Here is a 14,005-nt window from a genome sequence, read left to right as displayed (position 1 = left end):
GCGGTACTGCAAACCGAACATTCAATGAAGAATATAATAGCTTATATGGGTCAGTCGCGCGTGTAATCTGCCAAACAATCGTAAAACGTAGATAAAACATGAAAAAAATCAATCACAACCATAACTAAAACGATAAATACGTGGAGGGGACTGAAACCGAGCAAGGATGACACAACAAACCTGCGCAACAAAAACAACCTATAGAGACGGAGACAAAACGGTAATTATTTCTGGAAAATGAACACAGAGGGCGTGCTGATGCACTTATCTGCTACAGCGGGGACTTAGGCAAGCATGTCCTCTGTCTCCTTTCTTGTTCATGTTGTACCTGCAAGGGTTGGGGACCAAGCTAGGGAGGAGTGGACAAGGCTTCAACCTTTCTTTTTTCAAGCAAGGGGAATGAATTAAACAGTAATTACCGAAACTAATATACGCGGATGATATAGTGCTATATGGCTAACAACAAGGAAGACTTGCAGAATTTGATAGTCATATGTGGTACAGAGGGAGATAGATTAGGTTTTAAGTTCAGTAAGGAAAAATCTGCAGTCATCATATTTAATGATGAAGGCGGCGAGCATAGAATAAAGGAGTTCACGCTAGAAGTAGTGGATGAGTACAAGTATCTTGGGGTGTTTATAAATAACGGTGCAGAGTATCTGACAGAGCTTGAAAAATATGTTATTAATAAAGCTAGTAGCAATGCAGCTGTCATGAATAATTGGCACCATGGAATTAAAATAGGCATGAAGTGGTAAGAAGGATCTGGAACTGGAAAGGGGTGATGGTCCTAGCCTGACTTTCGGTAATGCGGTCCTGTGCATGAGACCACATTTTCAAGCAAGGTTATAAATCAAACAACGCGGCGTAGGGAGGCTAGCTTTGGGAGCACATCGCAATACACATAATCAGGGGGTAAAGGGTGATATGGGATGGGCGTCGTTCGAGAGCAGAGAAGCTAGCAGTAGGATAGCATTTGAGGAGCGATTGAAAAAAATTGGGGAAAAGCAATGGGCTAGGAAAGTTTTCAGATAACTGCACATAAGGAATGTTGACACGAAATGGAGAGAGAGAACTAGAAAATTGACAAGCAAATATCTGTACAGCAGTAGGGGGGCAAATCAGGAATTTTCGGTTAAGAAAAAAGTTAAAGAAGCAGAGAGAGCTCTATGGAAAACAGGGATGCTGACGAAATCGACACTAGGAACATACAGGATCTTTAAGCACAAAATTGCCAAAGAAAATGTCTATGATATTTGTAGAGAACACTCTTTGTTGTTCGAGGCCAGGACGGGAGTTTTGCGGACTAAGACATATAGAGTCAGGTACCACGAGATAGACACGGTGTGCGTTGCGTGCGGAGAGGAGGAGGAAACGGCTGAACGTTTGATACTTTTCTGTGAAGGGCTTCACCCTACAGTGAAAAGCAGCGGGACTGATTTATCCAAGGCATTGGGGTTCAAGGACAGTGAAGTGAAAGTAGATTTTAAGCGGGTAGAAGTAACCAAGCGAAGGTTATCTGATTGGTGGCTAAAATCAAGACAAGAGTAACATTTCATAAGTCATGGCTAGGTGGCTTGAGCCACCGCCCGATTTAAAGGGTTCAGCCTTATCCATCCACCCTTTCCATCCATCCATCCACCCACCCTTCCACCCATTGATCCATCCATCCATCCACCCATCCATCCGCCCATCCATCAATCCATGCATCAATCCATCGGTCAATCCATCAATCAATCCATCAATCAATCCATCGATCAATCCATCGATCAATCCATCGATCAATCCATCGATCCATCCATCCATCCATCGATCCATCCGTCCATCCGTCCATCCGTCCATCCGTCCATCCTGGCTCCGATCTCAAGATGGCAACAGTCTCGACAGTTTCTCTTTCCAACTGCCCTTTTCTTCGTCACATAATCTGTGTGCAGTTCAATGGGCATAATGTTTTACAACTGCGAAAGTGAACGGCCAGGCAGGGTCCTCCGGGCCTACTCAAGAAACGCGCATGATCTTGCAAGCGAATGGTAAACATCTCCCCGTTTGGCCGTTATAAAATCGACAACAGTTGAAGGGAACGTTATAAACCACCTCAGTTGCACATGAGACATACTTTTTCGAATACCTCATGCCGGAAATTACAGGCTTTGAGGTCTGCTTCGTCACCAAATTGCAGAGTTTAGAAAGCTTGCAGGGTGCACACATGACCATATCTGCTTGAGATCTTCTTATGATTATGGAAAATCTTATGAAGATATGGTAAGGCTACATTCAACTTGAAGATGAAAAGTGAGATGCACCTTGTGAAGGCATGATTCCTAAAGCGCACACCTAAAACATGACGACGCCAAGGTCCGTTTGACAAGCTTTGATTGGGATGAGTCGAAGGGCCGTACAGCTTTCTTTCATCTGAGCTGAAAAACCCAGCAAACATGGTCACGTTGACTAAAATATAACTGTCTAAGAACTGAATTTACCCATTTTTAGATCTAGCGCTTAAACGTAAGTTGACCCATGCCTTCATTTCTAGTGTTTTTAGATATCTAGATGATTTTCTTATAATTTTAAAACTTTCATCTATCGATGTCCTAGCTGAGGTGGCAGATGAGCTTTTGGCCGTGTTTTCCAGTTGTTCACGTTCTCTCAGTTTTACTCTTGAGCTTCCGCAAGATGGGTAAATCCAGATTTTAGAGTTAGTTATATTTTAACCAACATGACCACGCTTGCTGTTTTTTCAGCCGACATAATGTAATAATTCACGTTTACAATGTAATTCAAATTGAAATTAAAATTTATTCCGCAACAAAAAGGAATGCGAGAAGGGCAGGTAAAAAGCTGAAAAAACAGCTTGAGGAGTCCTGACCTCCCAGCATACACAGCTGCGCAGCAGCGTGCGGGGAAGGCGGTACGCATCAACATCAAACAAAGGGATTATACAGCTTATACAAACAAGGCACGCAATTTCTTAGAAGAAATCGCGGGAATGTCATTATTTGGTTCCATAAAAATATTATTCATAACCGTCGGCAATGAGTTCTTCAACATCTGTTTCCCGCAGTTAGTCCGGCATTTGGTGACATTCCAGGGTTCCAAATTACGTACGTTATAAGTGGTTGTGTTTATCTGCAATCCTGATAGGTCACTTAATGCATAATTACTTTTTAGTATTCCCAGTTGTTTATAAAGGCAGGATAGTTTGCAATTGTATAGCGATGTAATAGGAACGATATTGTGTTTTCTAAATAGGTCTGCAGTATGCGAGCGATACGGAACATTGCAGACCAGACGTTAGACCCGTTTTAGCAATATTAACAGTCTGCTAATGTTTGTTGCTGTTGTGGACCATACTAAAAAGGCATAGCTTAATGTAGAGGAAAATAAACAGCTCTATAGAAGGTCGTTAACTTAGGTAGGGAAATAACAGTGACGGTGCATGACGCCAATAGTTCTCGACGACTTATTTACAACACACCCTACGTGTTCATCTCATGTCATATCTTCAGAGAAGTATACACCTAGTGATTTAAAATTTTTTTACTATTTCAAGATTGGTATTATTTAACACGATGCGCGGCAATTTGATTTGCTTGAGGCGGCGGTGAAGTAGTACAGCTTTTGTTCTGCGATGGGTAAGTGCTAAATAGTTTCTTTGAGCCCATGAATTTATTTTAGACAGCACGCTATTGGTTTGATTAGCTAAGGTCTCACATGAGTTGTCTGAAAGAAATAAACTAGTGTCGTCTGCATAGATTATATAGTGGGCAGTTTCGTCAAGGCGCACTATTTCATTTATATACTGGATAAACAAAAACGGGCTCAGAATACTGCCCTGTGGGACACCTGTTTTTACTGATTTCAGTGCAAAATTTTGTCCTCCAATTACTACAAACAGAGATCTATGTTGCAGATGTGATTAATTCTTGTGACTTGCCCCTAACGCCATAATGCTCCAGTTTTTTAATGAGAATGTTGTGATTTATAAGATCAAACGCTTTTGAAAAATCCAGATACAGTCCAAGCACCATAATTTTGCGTTCGAAACTTGACAAAATAAACTCTTTTTGAGCCAGAAGTGCCAGCTCTGTCGACTTGTTCCTTCGAAACCAATATTGGGCGCAATATATAATGTTATGACGATCAGTAAATGAAGATAGGCGTTTGAGAATTATTTTCTCCAGGCCTTTGGAAAAAAAAAACGGGTAAAACCAATATAGGCCGATAATTTGACATGTCGTTCTTGTCACCTTTCTTGAATATAACAGTTACCTTTGCTGTTTGCATTGGATGCGGGAAAATTCCAGTCAACAAGCATATATTGAAAATGTGGGTAACACAAGAGGCTATTTCTCTTATTACATACTTTATAGGCTCTATCTGAATGTCCCTGGCATCAGTTGCTTTGCTGTTATTAACGGCCAGACGTGTGGTTACAACTTCACTTTCCGAGACTGGCTCCAAAAATATTGTTTGTTCATTTGGGCCATTCATAAGAGAAGTCAGCAGTAGGTTCGATAACGTCGCCAAGTGACAGAAAAAGAGTATTAAAGGCGTTGGCTAGTTCAGCACCTTGTAACTCTATTTCGTTTTGCTATTTTACTTACTGTTTCTTTTGAGGTTGCAATTTCAACTTTAAGTGCTTTCCAAACATGCCCTGTGCGCCCTTCTGTCGAATTAAAAAGGTGAATGTAATACTGTCTTTTTTCGGCACGCAGGTGTTTCGTGACAAAATTCCTGTACGACTTGAATATTTTGAGGGCTTCAGGAGATTTAGTTTGTATGAATGTCCTGTATGATTGATCTCATTTCCTGAAAAAGGTTTAATGATTCTTTAGTTATCCAGGGTTTGCGACTCTTTTTACATGTTCTACACTTCTTCACGAGTAAAAAGTGCAAAAAAAGTGATTTCCACCCGTTTCTCCAAAGCACAAAGTTCCTCGCTACGGCTAGAACCAAAACAGAAAGGGAAATAATTGAGGCACTCTTCATCGCAAAGAATGCGAACAATTATGTGAGCACACCGTCCATTCTCCTTTCGAATAAAGAAATCTCGTTTTTAGAAAGTAACACTTGAAACTGACCTTTTTAACTCTGCACCTTTACTCTTGTTACTTGTTGTTTCCATCCTTCATAGATTTTAGCCTGGTTTTAGCCTTTGTCATTTTCGCGTCGCCTTTACCTTTGTTTATTGCTGTTTCCATAATTCACTCTTGGTTTCATTGTTTTAGCCTCGTTGTTAATCTGGTTTGTATCATTCATATGGTCGCGTTTTTTATGCTTTTGTGCTTACTTTTTAGTGCCTGCACCTTTATCTTTTACTGTTGTTACTGTTGGTTTCACGTCTCATCCCTTTGCTTAGTAAGTTTTCGCTCGTAATACATGGTTAGGCCGTCTTAAATTTTGTTCTCTTTGATTTTTTGGTTTCACCGTCAGGTTTTATCTTCCTCTGTCCTTTTATCTAGGTATCAAGAGTGTTTAGGCATGCACACACTTGGGGTTTTAGACTGGTTCTCCAGATTAGCTCTACTAAATTGTTAAACTTATCTGCTGTGTTGGATCCTGGATGTGTCACGTGGTGGGTGGTACGTTTAAGAAGAATGCTCGAAAGCGTTTTTCGAATAAAAGTTGGAAGTCTGCGCTCTGTGTGTGTGTGTTTTCTTGTCTTTGTCCCCGTTTCTTTCGCGCAGTTTAATCATGAACGAGAAGCACAAAATAGCCCGCCAGAAAACCCTTCTTCACGGGAAAACACGCAAAGTAAATTTCAAAAAAATTACGCAAAAATGTTTCATATGCTACGTTCAGGTCATTTGCTGCGAACACATCGTTCCAGTTGACTGTGGCTAGACGGTCTTTAAATGCACAGTTTTGTAGGATTCATAAATCGCTAAGGGAATACGGAACGTGGTGTCTTTACTGCATTAGTGCACTGATTTACTGATATAACTAGTGGTAGGTGGTCGCTGATGCTATGAATTAATATACAAGCCCTAATGAGGGATGCGTCGAAGTTGGTTAAAAAATATCTAGAAGTGTCGTTGATTGTGTAGTGATTCGTGTTGCTGGTGTTATAAAGTTCTGACAGGAATGAGTGTTTAACAGGGATTCGAGTTCTAGTTTTACATTGCTATCAACGAGCATATTTATGTTCAGGTCACCACCAAAAATTAATTGATATTTTCTTACACTCACAAGTTCTAAAAATGAATCAAGAAAAGACAAACAACTGGACATTGGTAGACTGAGGACGGTAGCATACACAGAATGCTGTGGTACCACATCCAATGAGAAGAGTTTCATAAAAGGGGTTAATACAGGAAAATTCAGTCAGTAGTTCAGAATTCAATAAATTTTAAACTAAGATTGCAACACCACCAGCCCTTTTGACACTACGGTTCATGTAACACGATTTGTGTGCCTGATATGTATACACATCCTCTTTCGAGGCAAACCACGTTTCAGTAAGCATAACAACATCAAAGCGTACTTTAGCTTCAGTAAGATGATCGAGTTCATCTCGCTTATTTCTTCCGGATATAAGGTTGCAATGAACACAATTGAGGCTGCGCCGGCCATCAGCTTTGAGAACGCTTCACTTGAGATGTAAAAGAAGGAAGCATTTGACTAGATAGCGGTTCGAAAAGAAAAACCAGTAGGACTGCAGGCCAAAGTTTATCATAGACTGTCGAGATCTGCGGCATGCACAGCGAATGACAATGGCGTTATCACCTTCCTTTTTCCTGATTAGTACTTTGACATTGCAATGCCATGAAAACTTGTAATCATGGCTCTTTGCCCAATCCCTTGTGCGGCGCAGCAGGTCCCTGGTCTGATTAATCATGTTTTCGGTGATGGTGACATTCGACGAATTGTTTCGAAGTTCTTTACGCGCTTCCAGCCACAAGCAACGAATTGATTGCTGAGCAAATCGGACAATGATTCCCGGTATTTTGTGTGGTTTTGATGGAAGTCTATGAACAGCGCCAATATCATTCTTTGTTAGCTCTGGCACGTGGATGGTCTTACCTAGATGATTCAATTTACACATCTTAGTTTTCGTTTTTCGTTTCTGGGATGCCATGAATTTCAAGATTGAGTTTTCCTCTACGCCATTCATGGTCACTGACGATTGATTTCATTTGGGCCATGTCGTCTGCAGTACAGGTAGCCTCTAGCTAAGTTACACGCCTGTTCAAGTTTCCAATATCCTTCCCCGGCTGAACCTGTCGGCTTAGTATCTCGTCATACTTTGCTGACATCAGCTCGATTGAAGCTTTAATCCCACCCACCTGAACAGGTAGGTCTACCAGGGCATCAAGCCTTTAGTTATGTCTGCTAGAGAGACAGCAATATAAGGTTCTAGGGGCGCTCTATCACCTTTGACCTTTGATGGACGACAAGCCGTGCACCGCCGTGTGCGGTGGCCGCTCTCGCCTTTGGCTTTATACGTTGATTCTGACCAGCCTGAACTACTACCAATATGGGAAGAGCACTCACATTCGCAGCACGTCAAGAAACGCCCGTCGTCTGGCAGGAGCTCATTGCAGGCTTGGCACATGATTGCCACGGTATAAGGAACAACTATGAATACACGCCTAGAGTCCTACAGTAGCAGCTCATACAAGGGCAAATACGCAACACGGCAGCAGAGCGCGCGCACGGGGGCAACGGCGGTGGCAAAAACAGCGCTAAGGACAAACTGAAAACGAGTTCACTAACCTGGGTAGGCAGGAAAAAAAATATAGGTACGGGGAGCGTCTCTCCGCCGCCGCCGTCGCCGCCGCCCGTGTGACAAATTGCGCCTCTGCCACCAGGAGCGCGACAACAAGTTCACGTAGTCCGTGACGTCACGGAGGATGCACGGGTCCGATCAACAGCCACGGCAGCGTTTCAGGCTTGGACTGGGTAGGCAGGAAAAAAAATAGATAAGGGAAGTGTCCCTCCACCGCCGCCATCGTAATTGTTCACATTCTTTCAGATTTACTCTTGAGCTTCCGCAGGATGGGCACAACAAGTTTTAGACAAAGTTATATTTTAAACAACATGACCATGCTTGGTGAGCTTTTCAGCCAGACTTCATGTAATAAGCAGCGCTTGCAGACGAACCAAGTGAATGAAAGACGACACTACACAACTGCGCTGAACTAACAAATTTATTTCAGTGCAAGTAGATCCGCGCCTTTTATGGGTGAGAGAAACAGAGTTTTAAGCGCACAGGTATCCAGCGCTACGGCACACGGTCATGGAAGGGAAGAAAAAGTACGAGAAAAAACAACGAAACACAGCGCCAAACAACGCTACTGAGGCAACAACAACAACAACGTCTAACACCGCTGAAGAGAAACAGAGACGCGCACACGCACCTATTACCAGAAGTATTATTAGGAGGCCCACAGAAAATAAAAAAACCCATAAGAACAGCTGCGCGTGAAATGATATCTTGAAACGTTTATCACCTCAACAAAATAGGAGTGAAAGACGCGACAACAAACCGCGAGAAATCATGGCCACAGTGGAGTCAATAAAAGCCAACTAATACGGCTCACCCAAAAAGAAGGCCATAAAAAGGTAAAAAACCATTAAAAATGTACATGTGGAAACAAGATAAAAGGTAAAAGAGAGCGACAAAAAACAGGATGAAAACGTGACCATGACTGAGACAGTAGACCCAACAACTAACATATCACGCCTATGACAATAAGAAAGCTAAAATCGTAATTTATGATGGACTAGAAAAGGGCAAAACATTTTTATGGCATATGTGAGGCAACAATTAACCAGGTCTAAAAGACGATGAAGTGAGAGGTATAAAGCGGTTCTGGAGCGCAATTCAAAGATCGGATTCTTGTTCCGGCTCCGCGTCAGCAGGACGTTCAACAGGACGAGGGAAGACGATGGATTGGCCAAGTATTGGGCGGCTGGTCCTGTTTTCCTTCTTCCCCTGTGCCTTTGCACCTTTTTTGCGCGTGGATAACGACGCGGTGAATTTGTAAATCTCAGGTAATGTATACGCAGTCTCCCGGCCAGGGGAGCTCTCCCTGGTCGGCTTCCCTACCGCCTCATGAGATTCCTGTGGAAGCTTTTCAACGCTCCGGCGTCCGCAGCCTTCCTGTGGCGCTTATGCCAAAGGATGGTTGTGCTATCAAAATTAACAATCCAGGGCCTGTTCGAGCTGCTCTCCAGGTGAACACTTCCATTTATGAGGCAATCACTGAAATGCGGCAATTTGGACGTGGCGGGATTCTGTGCCGTTCACCAGACCTGTCGTACGTAACGGATCTTCTAAACTGCTCTTCTTTCCGGTCTCTTTCGGTAAACAGCATCATTTCGTCTTATCTGGCCTGCACAAAAGGTTTGGTTCGTGGTGTGGACTCTTGCTTGTCTGCAGTTGAAACCCTCGACCTTCTCTCTGAAGCGGGTGTTGTTGCGGTTTATCGCTGTGGCCGGTAGGTTAACAATGAGCGGGTGCCAACGCAAACGGTTATTGCCACTTTTGCGGGTACTGCCTACCCCTCAGAAATAAAAGCATAGCCCTAATCCTCCGTGCAGATCCCCTTCCACTGCAGTGCAGCAATTGCTGGTGATATGGCCACAGTGCTCGTGGCTGCAAGTTCACCTTGCGCTGTTGCAAATGCGGCAGTGACCATCCATCAAATGCATGCTCTAATCAAAACGAGAAGTGTTGCCTTTGTGGTGGATCTCATGCTGCAAATTCCATAGACTGTCCTGCTCGGGATCATGAATTGGAAATTCTAGACATAACCGACCACAAACGCTGTTCGCGGCGCGAGGAAATATCAGAAATTAAAGAGAGAGCTCACGGCTATGCAGGTCTGTCAGCCCGTTCAGGTGTGACACTAGATTCGTCTTTGTCTCAGGCAATAGTGACTGCTGTGGAAGCCTCTATGGCTAAGATGGTTGACAGGATAGTGTCCACTGTAACAGAGTGCATATCTAATGCTCTGGCAACGCAGATTACCTACGCCATGCAAACTGGAATGACTTCTGCCATGTCAGCTATGCCTTCGTTAATGACCCAACATTCCTTGCCTGAGCAGTCTCAGCCTCAGGAACAAGTTACCGCTGTTTCTCCACTTCCTCGGTCCACCAATTCAGATAATGCTCCAATTATTGATGATGCAAAGATGGTGGATTCGAATACGCAAATTCTCAAACGCAGTGGATCCCCGATGTCTAACCCTTCTTCTCCACATCCTCAGCCGAAATCAAAGAAGCAACAGATTGGCTCTAAACCAAAAGAAACTATTTTAGGATAGTCACTTGCTGCTGCCAGGATTTCTCAACCATATAGGTGTTAAGTGTTCTCCTTTGAAACGGTCGGTCACTTCTTTCAGCTTCAACAGATTTACTGTACCTTATATCGCAACATAATCCAGACATAATTATTTTACAAGAAACTTGGCTTACATCTGAAAAACACTTCCATTCGCAAAACTATTCTTCATTTCGACAAGATCGACAGTCAAGAGGAGGACGCTTACTCATACTAGTTTCTTCTAAATTTTGTCACAGGGCTATGATTAGTGTACAGTGCTCTACTATGCACTGTGAGTTATTGGCTTTAGATTTTGAAATTCCAGGGTGCTATTCCTTTTCATTAGTAAATGTTCATTTTTTGCGGTGTGCAGGATACCAGGCTGCTAGATCTCCCTCTCCTCAATTGTCAGAAGTCAGTTCTCTTGGCCGGCGACTTTCATTCTCATCATGTGTCGTAGGGCTTTAAGACAGATTTCTGTGGTTAGCGCCTTTGAGATTGGGTTACTGATAGCAACCTTTCGTGTATGAATTCGGGTTCGGCCTCATTTCTCCGCGCAAAAATTCGATCTGAGTTAGATTTTACTTCCACCAGCCCTTGTGTTCATGTACTCAATTGGTCGACTGTGGATTGTGGAATATCTAGCGATCACATACCTATCGTTTATGATGTTAATTGCTGCTCATCTCCGGCGTGCTCTCAGTTTAGGTCATATATAAACTATGACCAGTTTCAGTCCATTTTGCGCTCCACTCTTGCTTCAGCGGTTAATTTTCCTGAAGAGCATGCAGCAAAAGGCATATGCTTCGCTACTGAGGAATGCCGAAAGAAGTCCGAATTTTCGGTACGTACATCAAGAGGGAACACTTCAGATAGATGGTGGAATGCAGATTGCTCGAGGTATTACAGACACAGGAAGGCTACATGGAAGAAGCTCCTACACAATCAATTCCTAAAAAATTGGCATGATTATAGGTTTATTGCGGCTCCTTTTCAATGCACAATCTCACAAGCGAAAGAAAATTATGAATCCGAGCATTTTGATTTCCAAACAAAATCAGGTAATCGTCTCGCACTTTTCGAATTCTTAAGGTCGCGGAAAAAGATTCCGGATTCAGAACATTTACCCTCATGTGTTTTGACCCCGCAAGAAGCAATAGAAACAGTTGAGACCATTGCCAAAAGATTAGAGGTGTCAGGATTAACAAAAAAATATCCCGTGGAAGAGACTGCAGCCTATCTGAAGAACTATGCCCTCTCCTTGCTCAATGAAGACAAGCAGGTAGGATTGCTATCATGGCGAAGGACGGGTACATTGTGAAAGCATCACCAGCAGTTTATTGGTGTTTTAAAAGATGCAACAATATTTCTTTGCCTCAGGTGAAAAGTGCACCGAGAAAGATGCATGAACGGATAAGCCCAGACAGGCTCTTTCACTCTATCAGCGGCAGCAGCAAGATGTCCCTGTGTTTATTTTCACAGAAAAATGAATAAAGCCGAATTCCCGCTCTACGTTATATTTTCAGAAAAAGAAACTTCGCGAGAATGCATTACAAACTTTCTGCAAGCCAAGCTGAACCTGCTACCAGTAGATGATGTGTAACTAATAAAAAACTTCAAATGACGCCTTTCTCTTCTTGCAAGAACACCAGAGTAGAGCCTTCCTAGATTTTTTTTTTACATGGACGTCAAAGACTTGTACCATTCAAATTGTCATAATGAACTGCTCCGATGTGTTAATAACTGCACTGACCGACATTGCGGCGTGGCGTTTGAAAATGCCTGCGGTACCCTTGTTTACAGTACGTTGGAATTGTTAAACACTTATCTGTTTTCTACGCACACTGACCCGAGCGCCTCTCTTTACATTCGAAAACAAGGAGTCTGCATATGGTTATGCATCGCTCTCATCCTGAGCGAGCTACACCTAGCAATGCATGCATGACAGAGCACTCAGCACATCAACATCATCACCAGCCTGACTACACCCACTGCAGGGCAAATGCCTCTGCCATGTCTCTCCAATTATTCCTGTCCTTGGCCCCTGTCCAATTAACCCTGTCTTTTAATGACATCCGCCCACCTAACTTTCTGCCGCCCCCTCCTGCGCTTACATCATCTTGGAATCACTCCGTTACCCTTAAGGAACAGCGGTTATCTTGCATTCGCATTACATGAATTATCCAAGCCCAATTCTCTTGATTTCGACTAGGATGTCATTAACCCGCGTTTGTTCCCTCACCCACTCTGACCGCTTCCGGTATCATGACGTTACACCCATAATTTTTATTGCATAGCTCGCTGCGTTGTCCTTAACTTAAGCTCAACCCTTTTCGTCAGCCTTCATGTTTCTGCCCCATAGGTGAGTACCGATAAGGAACATCCGTTGTATAAATTTCTCTTGAGAGATATTGGTACACTATCATTCATAATCTGAGAGAAGCTGCCATATGCGCTCCACCGTATTCTTATTCTTCTAGTTATTTCCCTCTTATGATCATGATCAGCAGTCACTAGCCGCCCTAAGTAGACGTATTTCTTAACCACTTCCAGCACCTGGCTCCCATTTGTGAACTGCTGTTCCCTTGCTAGTTTCGTTAATATTACTTGGTGTTTCTGCATGGCAATTTTTAGACGCACCGATTTGTTCTCTTGTAGTTCATTGATCATGCTTTCAAAGTTCATCTCCTGAGTTACTTAGCAAGGCAATGTCATAAGTGAATCGCAAATTACTTAGGTATTCTCCATTCACCCTTACCCCAACTGTTCCCACTCCAGGCCTCCGAACACCTGCTGTAAACAGGCAGGGAATAGCATTGGCGAGATCGCATCTCCATGCCTGGCGCCCTACCTTATTCCAATTTTATTGTTGACTTTATGGAGAACTATGGTAGCTTTTCAGTTGCTGTTGACATCTTTCATTATTTTCACATAAGGCTCTTATAAACCCCGATTCTACGATGACTGCATGACTGCTGAGGTTTCGCTTCAGTGAAATGCTTTCTCGTAATCAATGAACGCTTTATATAGGGGCTGGATTTATTATGTGTATTTCTCTATCACCTGATTTATAGTGTGAATATGATCCAGTCTGGAATATCGTATACTAAAGCCTGCCTGACTATTTGGCTGATAGAAGTCTATAGTAGTCATGACTCTATAAGAGATTATCTTAGTAAATACTTTGTAGGCAGCGGAGAGTCAGCTGATTAGTGTATAGTTTTTCAGCTCCTTGACGTCTGTTTTCTTATTAATTAAGATAATGTTAGCGTTCTTCTAAGTTTCTGGTACATTCAAGGTCTTAAGGCATTGCATACAAGGTGGATAGTTTTTCTAGCACAATCTCGCCTACCTCCTTCGACAGATCAGCTGATATCCTGATCCTCCCCAGCTTTCCCCCTTTGCATTGCTCCTAAGCCATTTTTCACTTCCACTTTCTTTAGTGGCCGAACGTCGCATTTTCGTGCGCTGATGATTAACGTTCTGATTACACTGGCCACTATATAGATTTGTGCTTAACTATGCGCCTACTTTGCTAATGACATTGTCCTCTTTGTCTTTAAATGCATACATCTGGATTTTATCCATGCCTAGTCTCCGCTTCACTGCTTTTAGGCTACATCCGTTTCGTAGAGCATGATTGCTTTTCTCTATATTAAACTTCCTTATGTCGGCTACCTTACGCTTATTTGTTATCTTTTATAGATAAGCCAGTTTTATTCTGTCCGTAGT

The sequence above is a fragment of the Amblyomma americanum genome, chromosome 3, assembly GCF_052857255.1.
Source record: "Amblyomma americanum isolate KBUSLIRL-KWMA chromosome 3, ASM5285725v1, whole genome shotgun sequence".
Taxonomy (NCBI): domain Eukaryota; kingdom Metazoa; phylum Arthropoda; class Arachnida; order Ixodida; family Ixodidae; genus Amblyomma; species Amblyomma americanum.
The sequence above is the reverse complement of the archived record's forward strand: the minus strand, read 5'-3'. Positions refer to the sequence as shown.